Genomic DNA, 13,736 nt, shown 5'->3' with positions numbered 1-13,736 from the left:
ATTCTTTACCGCCGAGTCACTAGGGAAGTCCCAGCTAGAATGACTAGGAATAGCTGATTTTTCCATGTAGAAAAAGAATAAAAGTGAATCTCTATTTCACAACATTGAAAAAAAAAAAAAACTGAATCAAGGGCTTATGTATGAAAGGCAGAACTTTTAAGCATTTTAGAAGCAGACGTAGAGAGATTATTCTCATGACCTTGGAAGAATTTCTTCATCAGAATACAAAAATAGCAAAGCACAAAGGAAAAGATCAGAAAAATCTGACTACACTGTGAACTTCTCTCTCTCCTTTTCTTTTAAGTATTATATAACTGATAATGACTTTTAAGGGGAGTAGTGTGATTTAATAAGCTTCATTATTTTTGCAATTTTGCTGCAGATCTTAGTAATACAGAGTCAGAGATCTGGCTCCAAGATCACTTGTGTGTGTGTGTGATTCTTGGTTTTAATGGCTGTCACAGCCTTAATTTTTTATTCATATTTTTCTTACATCCTTAATTTTTTCAATTACAGTTTTCTTTTTGTACTGTAGTATCTTTGTAAGTTGCATCAAACCTAAGGGAAGAGGGAATAAATAAGTTGAGCAAACCATTAGATTCAGTTTATGCTGCCAACATTTAAGTATTTCTAACTCAAGCCTTCAAAAATTATAAAAATTTTATAGTAAACAATAGATAATTTATGGAGACTTTCTGGCAATAATGAATGCAAATATAGGTAAGTCTACAACTAACTCAGATTTGGAACATCTAAACACCCTATAATCTCAGAAACAGAACACCAAGCCTATCAGCTAGATAGTACTTACTAGTCATCTAAAGATTCAGGTTGTCGAATCACCTCGTTAATTTTTATCAGGTTGGGTCTTGTTGTATTTGCTAACTAGGGAGAATAACAGACTCAAACTCTACCTGTGCTTCCTAAAAGCTCTCTGAGAATACAAAGGCACATGGGGGCCCTGCTTTTGTTCCTCCCAATTCAATCCCGTTATTCGATGCAGAAGTCACAAAGCTTTCATCAACAGTTACTGACTACTTTTATTGTCATTGCCATGTGGGAGTGCTGAAAGACTGTTTGAAATTCATTCAAGTAACAGAGGAGAGTGCATAGTGCAGCCTTCTGTATTAAAGAAGAAGAAAAAAGTATTCACTGCAATCAAAGGTGCAAGCAGTAGAGAATCAACACAAATAAAACCAGCATCAGCCAGAAAGCCTGTAGGAAACCATGGAAGGAAGATCAAAATCAGGTTTTTTGGAGGTGAATGGCATAAAGAAAATACAGTGTTATTTGCAACAGAATTTTTGTAAAAGAAAGAGAAGCCAGAGTAGTCTATTAGCCAGACACTTCTTCACCAACTGAGTTCCAGACAGTGATTCCGTTTATAAGGACTCCAAGCAGAACTGTATGCAACACTGAGGAGAGTTCACAAAAATGCTTGTGACCGTCATGTTCCAGCCAACTCTGATCATTCACAATTGAGTAATCCCTACAACCTCATCTATTGAAAAACCATGAATGTCTCACATTTTTTTCTCATAAAAATGTGCATAACATGGATTATAGCTGAAGGTATATTAGAAAAATTCCAAAGATTACTTAATAATTTTTTATCATAGTTAATTAAAGTCATTTTAGCAGTTGAGAAAATTCCAACCCTAGGTGAAAAGCCTGCATCATTCTGGACTTCTTCATACCCCTCAGAGACCTAGGTGGCACTAGTGGTAAAGAACCCACCTGCTAATGCTGGAGATATGAGAGACACAGTTTCAATCCCTGGGTTGGGATGATCCCCTGGAGGAGGGCATGGCAACCCATTCCAGTATTCTTACCTGGAGAATTCTATGGACAGAGGAGTCTGGTAGGCTACAGTCCATAGGGTCACAAAAAGTTGGACATGGCTGAAGCGACTTCACATGCATACACGGAGAAACTTGAGTGTTTTATGTGAATATCACTCTATTACAAAAGTATAATAGAGATTTACTTCGATGACACTGAAAAAGTGAAATGTGTAATTAAAGAATATATTCAAGGTTGATGATGACATCTGCCAGATAATGTAAGGATTGCCTAAATGTAATGCACTATTTATAGATTGTAGCAATTGATCATATTAGCATAAATGTCAAGGTAGGATTCTGAACACCTCAAAGTTATATTGCTTTGGGAGAGAAGATAGTGAGCTGTGCTCCTGTGGTCATCAGAATGGTGGTTTGCAAATTCCAGGCTGTCTCTCCATCAACACATGGTAAGGTTGTATTTCCTGTGCACTTGGAATTAGGTGTGGCAGCTCATTTCTCTGCTACAGAAAGCAAAAGCTCCCCAGGGCAGCATCTCCGCCCCCACATCCGGTTTCCCTCCAGCTTGCTGATTGACAGTGTTTAAGACGGCAGCCCCCTCACCCCGCCCACCCCCCAGCCCACTCAGGGGTCATCAGAGACAGAGTCCTGCTTTCAAACGGCACTAGAAATAGAACTTGAACAAGAAATAAGTAAAATGTGTGCTTTAAGCCACTGAGATTTTCTGTGTCACAACCCACTTATCCGTCACAACACCGTATACAAAGGTACAGAAGAATCCCATCGCCGAGAGTGAAATAAGACAGGTTGGCAGCCTCAGTTCTGTTCCGTTCTTTCCCAAGAACACTCATAATTGCCTGGAGAAAGAAGCCCCCCAGCTTGTGTGCATTATTTGAGAATTCCGGAGCTGCGGCTGGCGGAGCCGGGGGTGGACGGTGTATGTTACCGCTGGTCGCTGGAGGAAGAGCGGCCACGTCAGGTAGCTAGTGTGCACTCCTCTGCATTTATTCACATTCAGTGAAAAGGGAAAATACCGGGTGGTTCTTTTTAAAAGTAATTTGTTCCCATTCCATTTGAGCTCTGATATTTTTCTTCCTGACCAGGCATGAGCCAGGGCAGCAATTTGGGAGCCCTTTTATTTCTTTATTTTTAAAATTCAAATTATATCATAGATACTGTTGACTTTATTTAAGGTTTTATTATTATTTTAAAACAGAAGGAATCTTGTTGATTTGTTCAAAGCAATGTCCCTGGTACCTAGAATTATTCGCAGAATAAGTAGACCCCCCCAAAAATATATATATATATTTTTTTAATTAAAGAATAGTTGATTTACAGTGCAGTGCCAATCTCTGCAGTACAGCGTGGTGACTCAGTTATACACATATATTCATTCTTTTCTGTGTTCTTTTCCATTATGGTTTATCACAGGATATTGAGTATACTTCCCTGGGCTGTGCAGTAGGACCTTGTTGTTTACCCATTCTCAGTGTGATAGTTTGTATCTACCAACACCAAACTCCCAATCCATCCATCCCTCTCTGTTTCCACCCACCCCTTAGCAACCACAGGGTTGTTCTCTATGTCTGTGAATCGGTTTCTATTTTGTTGATAGGCTCATTTATGTCATATCTTAGATTCCACGTACAAGTAATATCATATGGTATTTCTTTCTCTTTCTGACTTCCTTCACTTAGTATGATACCCTTGTAGCATCCGTGTTGCTGAAAGTGGCATTATTTCATTCTTTTTATGACTGAGTAATATTCCATTGAATGGATAAAGAAGATGCACCACGTCTCTAGCCATTCCTCTGTCAATGGACGTTTAAGTTGTTTCCATGTTTTGACTGTTGTGAATAGTGGTGCTGTGAATATAGGGGTGCGTGTGTTATTTGAGTTATGGCGTATTTCTGGATATATTATCAAGAGTGGGATTGCTGGATCATATGGTAGTTTTATCTTTAGTTTTCTGAGGAACCTCCGTACTGTTCTCCATAGTGGCTGCAACAATTTATATTCCCACCAACAGTGTACAAGGATTCCCTTTTCTCCACACCCTCTCCAGCGTATATCATTTATGGGTTTTTTGATGATGGTTGTTCTGACTGGTGTTAGGTGATACTGTAGTTTTGATTTGCATTTCTCCAATAATTAGTGATGTTGAGCATCTTTATGTGTGCTTACTTGTCATCTGTATGTCTTCTTTGGAGAAATGAGTAAACTAAAAATAGTTTTTAAAGAATCTATGTTTCTGTTAGAAGTTTTCATTATCTGCAAGATTCGGTGTTAGTTAACAGTCTGGTGTGGCTTCCCTAAAACTCAAGTACCATTTTAAACTTCAGTAATAGAAATGTCAGGTCTAGGACAAATGGAAAATATAGTTCGTTCTACTCTTCTTAGCCTTCTGATTTATGATATTTGGTTAATTTCCTACATCACACACCAAGGCGGGTATTGATAAATTCTATTCCAGAGCTTCCTTAACTTTTTTCTGACACCATGGTGACCCTAGAACATGATAATATTTGTAGAGTAAGTGTGGGTAAAAAAGCTTTCTTGGACCATTCTTAGGGCTGAAGCACTAAAATGCAGGAACTAACATACGTTTCTTTGAAGATCCTTCACTTCTAACAGAAGTTGTTTAAATGCTGATAATGAAAGAGGGGGCTTCCCAGATGACACTAGTGGTAAAGACCTGCCTGCCAATGCAGGAGATGCAAGAGATGCAGGAAGATTCCCTGGAGGAGGGCATGACAACCCACTCCAGTATTCTTGCCTGGAGGATCCGATGGACAGAGGAGCCTGATGAGCTATATAGTCCATGGGGTTGCAAAGAATTTGGACGCAACTGAAGCAACTTAGCATGCACCATGCAGTGAAAGAATACTTACATAACAAGGGAAAGGGACTTTCTTTCATTCTAAAAACCACCACAGTACACAGGAGAGAACATGAAAACAAACATGGTGCTTTCTCTCTAACACCTCGGCCAGGACACCCAGAGAACATGAGGTATTTTGACAGGCTTGAAACACAGCTCTGCTGGGTCAGGAGAACCCCTGGGAAGAAGAGGGGCTTGAAGACTTGGGATAATAGTTATTCTAGCCACAGCTAGCTCAGGACTAACTCTAGTCACAACTAACTCATAGGACGTGTAAGGCACTTCGCACACATTGAACGTATGAAGTCCATTTAACAACCATCAGATATGGGTGTTATTTCTTCTACTTTTTCATTAAGGAAACTGAGGCTTGGAGATGTGTAATGTTATATCCAGGTCCATGCAAGTGGGGAATGGCAGAACCAGGTTTGAATCTAGGACTGAGCCCCAAATCTTATGTTCTTTTTTCTGGAAACAGGGAGACAGAAAGGACTTATGTGTCCATAACCATCTTCAGACATTAAAGGATTCTTGGTGGCCAAGAGGGTAGCTGTTTCTGATATTCCAGGAGGTCAATTTAGTACTTGGGAGTGGAATCATGAGGAAGACAGACTTAATTTCAGAATTTATTGTTGTTGTTGTTTAATTGCTAAGTCGTGTCCGACTCCTTGCAACCCCATGGACTTTACCCCGCCAGGCCCCTCTGTCCCTGGGATTTCCAAGGCAAGAATACTGGATTGGATTGCCATTTCCTCCTCCAGGGGATCTTCCTGACCCAGGTATGGAACCCATGTTTCCTGCATTGGCAGGTGGATTCTTTACCTCTAAGCCACCTGGGAAACCCCTTATTTCAGATTAAGAAATGATTCTCTGCGAAGATCGGATTTCCCACCCAGTTAGTATTTAGTAAGTGAATACTTATTAGTTTTAGAGGAGGCTCCTGCCTGGGCAACCTTTGCTCTTCCTCCACTTTCAAGAGTGTGATGTTATAGTGTAAACAGCACAAGAAGATTCTGTTAGAGATGTTGTTTCTCTTACATGCTTTTTTTCGGAGGGGTTTGTTTTTTGGGCTAAGTACATGTAGATGAACCCTGGAGGAGGACATGGCAACCCACTCCAGTAATCTTGCCTTGAGAATCCCCACGGACAGAGGAGCCTGCTGGGCTACAGTCCGTGGGGTCACTAAGAGTCGGACACGACTGAGCAACCAAGCACAGCAGACGTGGATCAAGAGCCAGTTTCCATGGGAGAAGCTTCAGTGGCTCTCCTGAGAGTTTACAAGGGCCTTTCTTAGAAAACTGCCCTATTATTTTGAAGCTTCTAGGACCTGGTCAGAAATACATTCATTCTGAAAAATCAAAATACAGTCTCAAACCTCCACCACCAACACGATTGGAATAGAAGATCCATTACTTTTCCCCACCTTCCCCAACAAGCAAATGGACATCAGTCAACAAGAAATCTTAGAATCCATACATGGTCCTACTTTGGGAGTGTTTTAAGTAATTTTTAATATGGTCTTGTTGAGGGTTGTGTATGTGTAAGATGTATTTATTTTCAGATTTCCTCCTGTATTTTACTGCTTTTTTAACATATTTTTTTATTACTGTGCAAAGCTACTATACAGTCCATGGGGACTCAGAAATTCATTTGATATGACACATTTGTGAAAGCTAAGTCTAACTGAACTAATTTTTTTTTTTTTAGCCACACACCTCGGGGTATGTAATATCTTAGTTCCCCGACTAAGAGTTGAACCTTAGTCCCCTGCATTGGAAGCATGAAGTCTTAACCACTGGACTGCCAGGGAAGTCCCATTACTGCTTTTATTAGGGGGAATAATGCCTACTTCCTTTCCCTACCACTTCCTTCCCAAATACACTTCCAGTTCCTGCTTTAGAATAGCAACTACTCTTATAAATCATAGATTCCCTGGGAAGAATGTTTTCATCCTGGAGAGAGCACAGGAGGCCTCTGCCCCTGAGCAGAATGCAGAGACTGCAGAGTGGGGCAGCATGCAGGCTGCCTTTGCCCCCCTCTCTACTCTTCACTTCCTTTAGGTCAGGCCAGTTGGGGCCCCAGGAACCCTCCCGTCCCCTGAGAATCCTGGGATGATTTTTGTTTGTTTTGTCTTTAAGAAATAGTTATGTTTATTTTTTTATTTGGCTGCACCAGGTCTTAGCTGTGGCATGTGGAATATGGTTCCCTGACCAGGACCTGAACCCAGGTCCCCTGCATTGGAAGCTCAGAATCTTAGCCTCTGGACCACCAGGGAAATCTGCTGGGATGATTCTGGAACTGTAGCTGTTCTCCTCTTGATTTTTCATTCCCTGAACCAGAGATAACTGAGACAAGACTGAGTCAGCACAAGGAAGGAAATTCTAGATGAGGATGTGAACTTTCAGTCTCTTGCAAACCCTTTTCCTTGGTTAAAGGTACCAGTCATTATCAGGAAGGAAGAAAGATTGAAGGTAAAAAGAAAGTTTGGTGGATCTGGATTCCAAGTAATTCTGTCATTAATAGCATTAATTATTTGGTAAACAAAGGTGAACATATACATATCAATAAAATTTGCTGAAAGATGTCTAACCTAGATGAAATATCTGTATAATTTACCTCCTGCCCTATCCTTCCTGTTTTTATTTTTGTATTTATTTTATTTGTATTTATTTGGCTGCACCGGCTCTTAGTTGATGGCGTGGGAACTCTCAGTTGTGGCTTGTGGTTCAGTTCCCTGACTGGGCATTGAACCTGGACCTCTTGCATTGGGAACACAAAGCCTTAGCTACTGGACAGCCAGGGAAATCCCATTCCTACTATTTTGAAAAAAACCTATTATGTGCCTAATAGATGATCAGTGAATTCTTTTTGAATTAAAAAAAAAATGATACCATATGATTGGGTTAGGGTGGTTTTAGCCTTTGAAATCTGTATCTTGAGAGGTGAAACCATCTTAAAACTGAAGTCCGTTCTGTTCAGTAGATCCATCGGTGAGGACCTAAGAGTCAACACATACCTAATTTTGCTTCATAACAACAGGGCCAATGATAGTTTCTTCTTTGATGAGCCCAGAAGATTACATAGTGTTTAAAAGAATATTATGAGGGTTCAGACTGCTAGGCCCCAGCTCCAGAGCTTACCTGCTTTGTCACTTGAATAAGTTTCTTACCTAGATTCCCACACCTGTAAGTTAGAGGTGACTCCTATGGCTATTGAGAGGATAAATGCGATAAATCTTTTAAGGTACTCAGCATAGGGCCTGACACTCAGTAAGCAGTGAATGAACATTATCATTATTAATCTATAAATATATAGAATAAAAGGACATATGTACACAGGGAAGTGTAACACTAATACATAAGAAGGTCGTTTGATTTTCGTATCTATGCACTTAAATTTTCTTGAGCTTTTATTACTGTGTATTGTTTTTTCTGTTTTTGCACAGGTATTAATACTTATAGGAAAATAAACTACTAAATACTACCCTTCTGTAGAGATATATGGGACATGGTTAAATGCTTTAATTGTCACCAAAGCTAAGCCTATTTAATTATTCTCTCTGTCAAAGTGCTTGTATGTTTTAAACACACGCAGTCTCTTTAGTAAGCATGGTCACTATATTATTTGGAGCCAGGCCCTCTGTTATTCTGAAGTCTGGACACATAAGCCATTGTCGTTGGTCAGTGGATTGACAGGTGCTTCTCTGGAGCGTGGGCAGAGCTCAGAATCTTATCCTAGATGGTAAAGAAAAATCTCATGTCAATAGAGTTGGAAACCTCTTGGTATCAAGTTGATAGTTCAGTACCTTAACATGAACTATCTTCCAGAAAGTTACTCAAGTTCAAGGCAATCCCTGATGAATTAGTTCACTTACCGTTATATGAGGGCTTCCTAGGTGGTGCTAGTGGTAAAGAATCTGCCTGCCAGTGCAGGAGGCGAAGAGATACAGGTTCGATCCCTGGGTAGGGAAGATCCTCTGGAGGAGGGCATGGCAACCCACTCCAGTATTCTTGCCTGGAGAATTCCCTGGACAGAGGAGCTTTGGGCTACAGTCCATGGGGTCCCAAAGAGTCGGACACGATTGAAGTGACTTAGCACATCATTATGTGGGCCAGAGTGAGTTTGCATACATTCTCATGGGGTCCACAGTGTCATTTGTTACTAGTTTTCAGACTCTTTCGGTTAGCTTTCCACCAGAATGTTTTTTTAAAAAACAACATTTAAATTTAACTTCTGTTCACCTTTCTTACTACTTCTTTTTGTCTAGCATGATTTTTATGCCTTTAGGTGCCTATGAATTATTTATGCACCCATATGCTTTTCTTCCTACATCTCCCTGCTGTGTTTTAAGTGAAAAGTTATGAAAGAATATTAAATAAGATGGGAGCAAAACCAAGAGAAATGCAATATAGTCCTGTGTGTGTACTGATAACGGCAGCTGGCAAGTGTTACTGGATTCAGCCAGGAAAAGAAAAAAACAAACAAAACAAATATGAGATATTCTGTAGCTGCCTTTGCTGGCTGTTCATTTTATATCACCCTAAGGCAAGATTATTTCCTAGAAGACACCATTCTGTAATAGAATCTGTTCTCAACTCGAATCTCCCTAGCCCCCCTGATCCACATGCCAGGTGATTTTACTAAATCATAATACATTTTGTTAGCAGTATGGGGGGAGGGGATTAATGAATGCTGGATCATCTGTAACATCAGTGGGTAAATGACCAAGTGTCATTTCTTCAGATCAGATGCATTTGCAAATCAAACCCTGGTAGCTTGCAAAAAGGCAGACATTGCTAGACTCATATTTTACATTCATTTTAAGTCATAAATCTTTAGAGTGCCTTTTAAGTCCAGAGATACAATTATATATCTCCTTCCATGCTGTTGACAGAGAGGGGAAGAATTTTTCTGCCACACTTGCACTGTTCTATCCAAACATCTCCATCAATTCATATCCACCACAGGTTTTTCTCAAAGACCCATCTCTCTTCATCTTCTCCAGAAGGCATAAAATGCATGTATTTTTTTCTGTGATGGAGAGACAGTTTTAGTCTGAAATCCCCAACTTTGCATTTTCATCTTCAAAATCTCTCTGTGGGGAGTAAGCTTCTTTTTTGGCTTTCAAGTCAGGAAAAAAAAAATGGCGTTTCATGTCTAACTTGATCTCCTGTGTCTTTCTATCACCTAACACCTGTTTCTTTCTTCTGTCCTCATAGTCAGCCATACGATTTTTGTGTTAAAAATTATACCGCATCCATCACAGAGTTAAAGATCAGAAAAAGAGCCAATAAAAGCTGTTGGGGAAGAAACCATCTGCTGACTTTCAACTGGATTCAAAGAAGGTGCAAAGTAATACATTTTAGTCGGTTATAGCATTAAGAAAACAAGACCGGGGGCATGAAGTCAGCCACAACAAACAATGAGTGATTTTTCTTTGCTCTAATACGTAAACCTGCTACAGTATGTCTACCAAAATAACTTATTTCTTTTTCTTTAGCAATGAAAGAAAACATGCTTGTATATAGTTCTTCTTGTTGTTCAGTCACCAAGTTGAGTCCAACTCTTTGTGACCCCGTGGCCTGCAGCACGCCAGGCCTCCCTGTCCCTCACCACCTCCCAGAGTTTGCTCAGACTCGTGTTCACTGAGTCTCTGATGCCGTACAACCATCTCATCTGCGAATGTAGAGTGATCCCTGAAGCAGCTGTGCCGCAGTGTGGTTGGGGGGTGTTTGCGGTCTGGAAGTCAAGCACAGCCTTGCTATGTCATCTCTAACCAGTCTCCGTTCTTGTGGTGTCCTGGGCGTTTGTAAGACACACACTGCCTTTTATCTGCTACAGTAAATGTAGAAAAAATAAATCATGGAGGCCTCTCATCAGAGTGTTCTCTTGTGTGTGGGTGTGTGCTCTGTCACTGAGTCGTGTCTGACTCTTTGCGACCCCGTGGACTGTAGCCCGCCAGGCTCCTCTGTCCATGGAATTCTCCAGGCAAGAGTACTGGAGTGGGTTGCCATTTCCTCCTCCAGGGGATCCTCCCCACCCAGGGATCAAAACCACTTCTCCTGTGTCCCTGGCACTGTCAGCTGGATTCTTTACCGTTGTGCCACCTGGGAAGCCCTGTTTACTTGTATGATTAATTTTACTTTTAAGGAGCACAAGTTCATTTACTTTCAGATATCAGCTATGTTATGGCTTCATTTCTCAGTCACCAGATATCTTATACTTTAGCTACTGACATCATTCTCTGTTAATGTTTGTCACCCATATTAAAAAATTGGATCCTGAATAGCCAATGCAGGCCTTCCTGTTTTTCTTTCATATCACGCCTGTGTTAAGCAGTTAATTTTAACTCCCTTCTTTGCTAGATTGTTCATGTTGGAAGGAATACTTTCTAAACTTTTCTCCAGTGATGATGAAACGGACCAGAGTTGATAAATCTTGCCATGTACAGATTTTCAAAACTCCTATCGATCCACTGTTGCTTTCATGTTAAAGGGAAAATAGAAACCTCAGGGCTAAAACAAGATGACTTCAGCTCCAGGGCTGAGGAAGCCAGCTGGCCACTCAGGGTAGTTGATTTCAGATGGGTTTCAGAGCGTTGCCTCGGTGGATGGTCAGTTGCACACTTAGACCTGGGCATCCCCGCCATGGGGGTGGCTGGCTCGGGGCTGAGAGATGTGTGGTTCCTCAGGTCAGCCTGGCTGGAGGATAACTTAGTTATCCTTGCAGAAGTGCTCCCAGCATCCCCACAGGTCTCTGCCTCTGCCCACTGGTCAGACTGAAGGCATCTTCTTGCCCCTCCAAAGCCAGATGAGAGAGGAGAACTCAGAGTGACCCATATGTGAATCTCATAGCTATGTTGTGACTTGTTTATTTTACTCCTCTGATATGCAGGGTACATCATGAGAAATGCTGGGCTGAATGAAGCACAAGCTGGAATCAAGATTGCTGGGAGAAATATCAATAACCTCAGATATGCAGATGACACCACCCTTGTGGCAGAAAGTGAAGAACTAAAGAGTCTCTTGATGACAGTGAAAGAGGAGAGTGAAAAAAGTTGGCTTAAAGCTCAACATTCAGAAAACTAAGATCATGGCATCCAGTCCCATCACTTCATGGCAAATAGATGGGGAAACAATGGCTGACTTTATTTTGGGGGGCTCCAAAATCACTGCAGATGGTGATTGCAGCCATGAAATTAAAAGGCGCTTACTCCTTGGAAGGAAAGTTATGACCAACCTAGATAGCATATTAAGAAGCAGAGACATTACTTTGCCAACAAAGGTCCATCTAGTCAAGGCTATGGTTTTTTCAGTGGTCATGTGTGGATGTGAGAGTTGGATTATGAAGAAAGCTGATCGCCAAAGAATTGATGCTTTTGAACTGTGGTATTGGAAAAGACTCTCGAGAGTTCCTTGGACTGCAAGGAGATCCAACCAGTCCGTCCTAAAGGAGATCAGTCATAGGTGTTCTGGAAAGACTTTGAAAGATGTTGAAGCTGAAACTCCAATACTTTGGCCACATGATGCGAAGAACTGACTCATTTGAAAAGACCCTGATGCTGGGGGGGATTGGAGGCAGGAGAAGGGGACGACAGAGGATTAGATGGCTGGATGGCATCACCGACTCACTGGACATGGGTTTGGATGGACTCTGGGAGTTGGTGAAGGACAGGGAGGCCTGGCATGCTGTGGTTCATGGGATCGCAAAGAGTCGGACACGGCTGAGCGACTGAACTGAACTGATGCAATGACTTGCTCTGAGCACCGACACAGGGGATCCCAGCTTTGACAGCAGAGGCTCTGTGGTTTCATGAACCTCCACTCCCGTCAGTAGAGATCAAAATGTTTGTGTGAGTTTTCTACACTTGTCCAGTGTATGTGTTAGTTGCTTAGTCATGTCTGACTCTCTTCGGCCCCATGGACTGTAGCTCACCAGGCTCCTCTGTCCATGGGATTTTCCAGACAAGAATCCTGGAGTGGTTGTCATTCCTTTCACCAGGGGATCTTCCCGACCTAGGGATCAAACTCAGGTCTCCTGTATTGCAGGCAGATTCTTCACCATCTGAACCACCAAGTAAACCGAGTCACATTACATGACTGGGTCCTTATAAACCCAGTCACATAAGGACCAGTGTTGCTTTTAGAAAAAAGCACAGGAGTGTGGAAAGGTGGCTGTTCCGGGGCTTTCCTGGCACAAGCCGCCTGCCCAGGACTGAGGCCGGGATGAGATGGGCAGGAAGGTGGCTCCGTCTGCTTCCAGGGCCTGTCTGCCAGGACGTCCAGCCTCTCTGCTGCACCTTTTCATGCACTGTGAGGTTGGACTGGCAGCAGGCTTGGCCATGTAAGCCACGCTGGGGTGCAGGCTTTTTAGGAGGTGTGAGGGGTGTGGTGGCTACAGAGAGAAATCCTCTTCCCCAGCAGAGGATTTGCGCATGTGAAACATGGTGCTTGCTTCTCTTTTCAGGGTTTTTATGAAATTGCTCATGGACTGACTGCATGAGTTTACTTTGTTTTGGTTTTGTTTTTGCAATTTTTGACCTTCAGAGCTCAAAGAGCTGGTCTCTTGTGTGCAGCATTCAAGATCATTCCCATTGTGTGTGTGTTTTAAACAGTTTGATATCACATGTATACCTGCAGCTTTCAGAAGGCCTCATATAAAAGTCTCGTTTTATATTTGTGTTAAAGTCTCTTTGGAGAAGGAAATGGCAACCCACTCCAGTACTCTTGCCTGGAAAATCCCATGGATAGAGGAGCCTGGTAGGTTACAGTCCATGGGGTCGCAAAGAGGCGGACACAACTGAGCGACTTCACTTTCTTTCACTTTAAAGTCTCTTAATGCTAATAGTAAATGCAAAACAGGTGCGGAAAAGAGCCCACAGCAATTCTAGCAGGGAAAACACAGCAGTCGTGGTTATAATGACCTAACAATTAAGGGTTAGGCGAAAATCACGCTAAACTCGGGAGACTGTTCTAAATCTTCATCAAGTACAGGTGCCACAACTAAGCCTGCGTGCTCTGCCCTGTCTTACTCAGAACTGGGAACGCCCTG

General features: G+C 41.9%; 1 long non-coding RNA gene across 1 annotated transcript in view; it reads left to right on the top strand.

Moving 5' to 3' along the window:
- LOC122685799 overlaps window positions 1–11,640 on the top strand; it is a 36,180-nt gene extending 24,540 nt beyond the window's left edge. The window contains exon 4 of the long non-coding RNA XR_006338548.1: window positions 11,580–11,640. This is a non-coding gene — a long non-coding RNA (uncharacterized LOC122685799). The remainder of the gene's footprint in view (window positions 1–11,579) is intronic.
- Window positions 11,641–13,736: the final 2,096 nt, after the last annotated feature.

This window comes from Cervus elaphus, chromosome 29 (assembly GCF_910594005.1).
Source record: "Cervus elaphus chromosome 29, mCerEla1.1, whole genome shotgun sequence".
In the NCBI taxonomy this organism is placed as follows: domain Eukaryota; kingdom Metazoa; phylum Chordata; class Mammalia; order Artiodactyla; family Cervidae; genus Cervus; species Cervus elaphus.
Note: the sequence above shows the minus strand (reverse complement) of the source record. Positions and strands in the feature narration are given on the sequence as shown.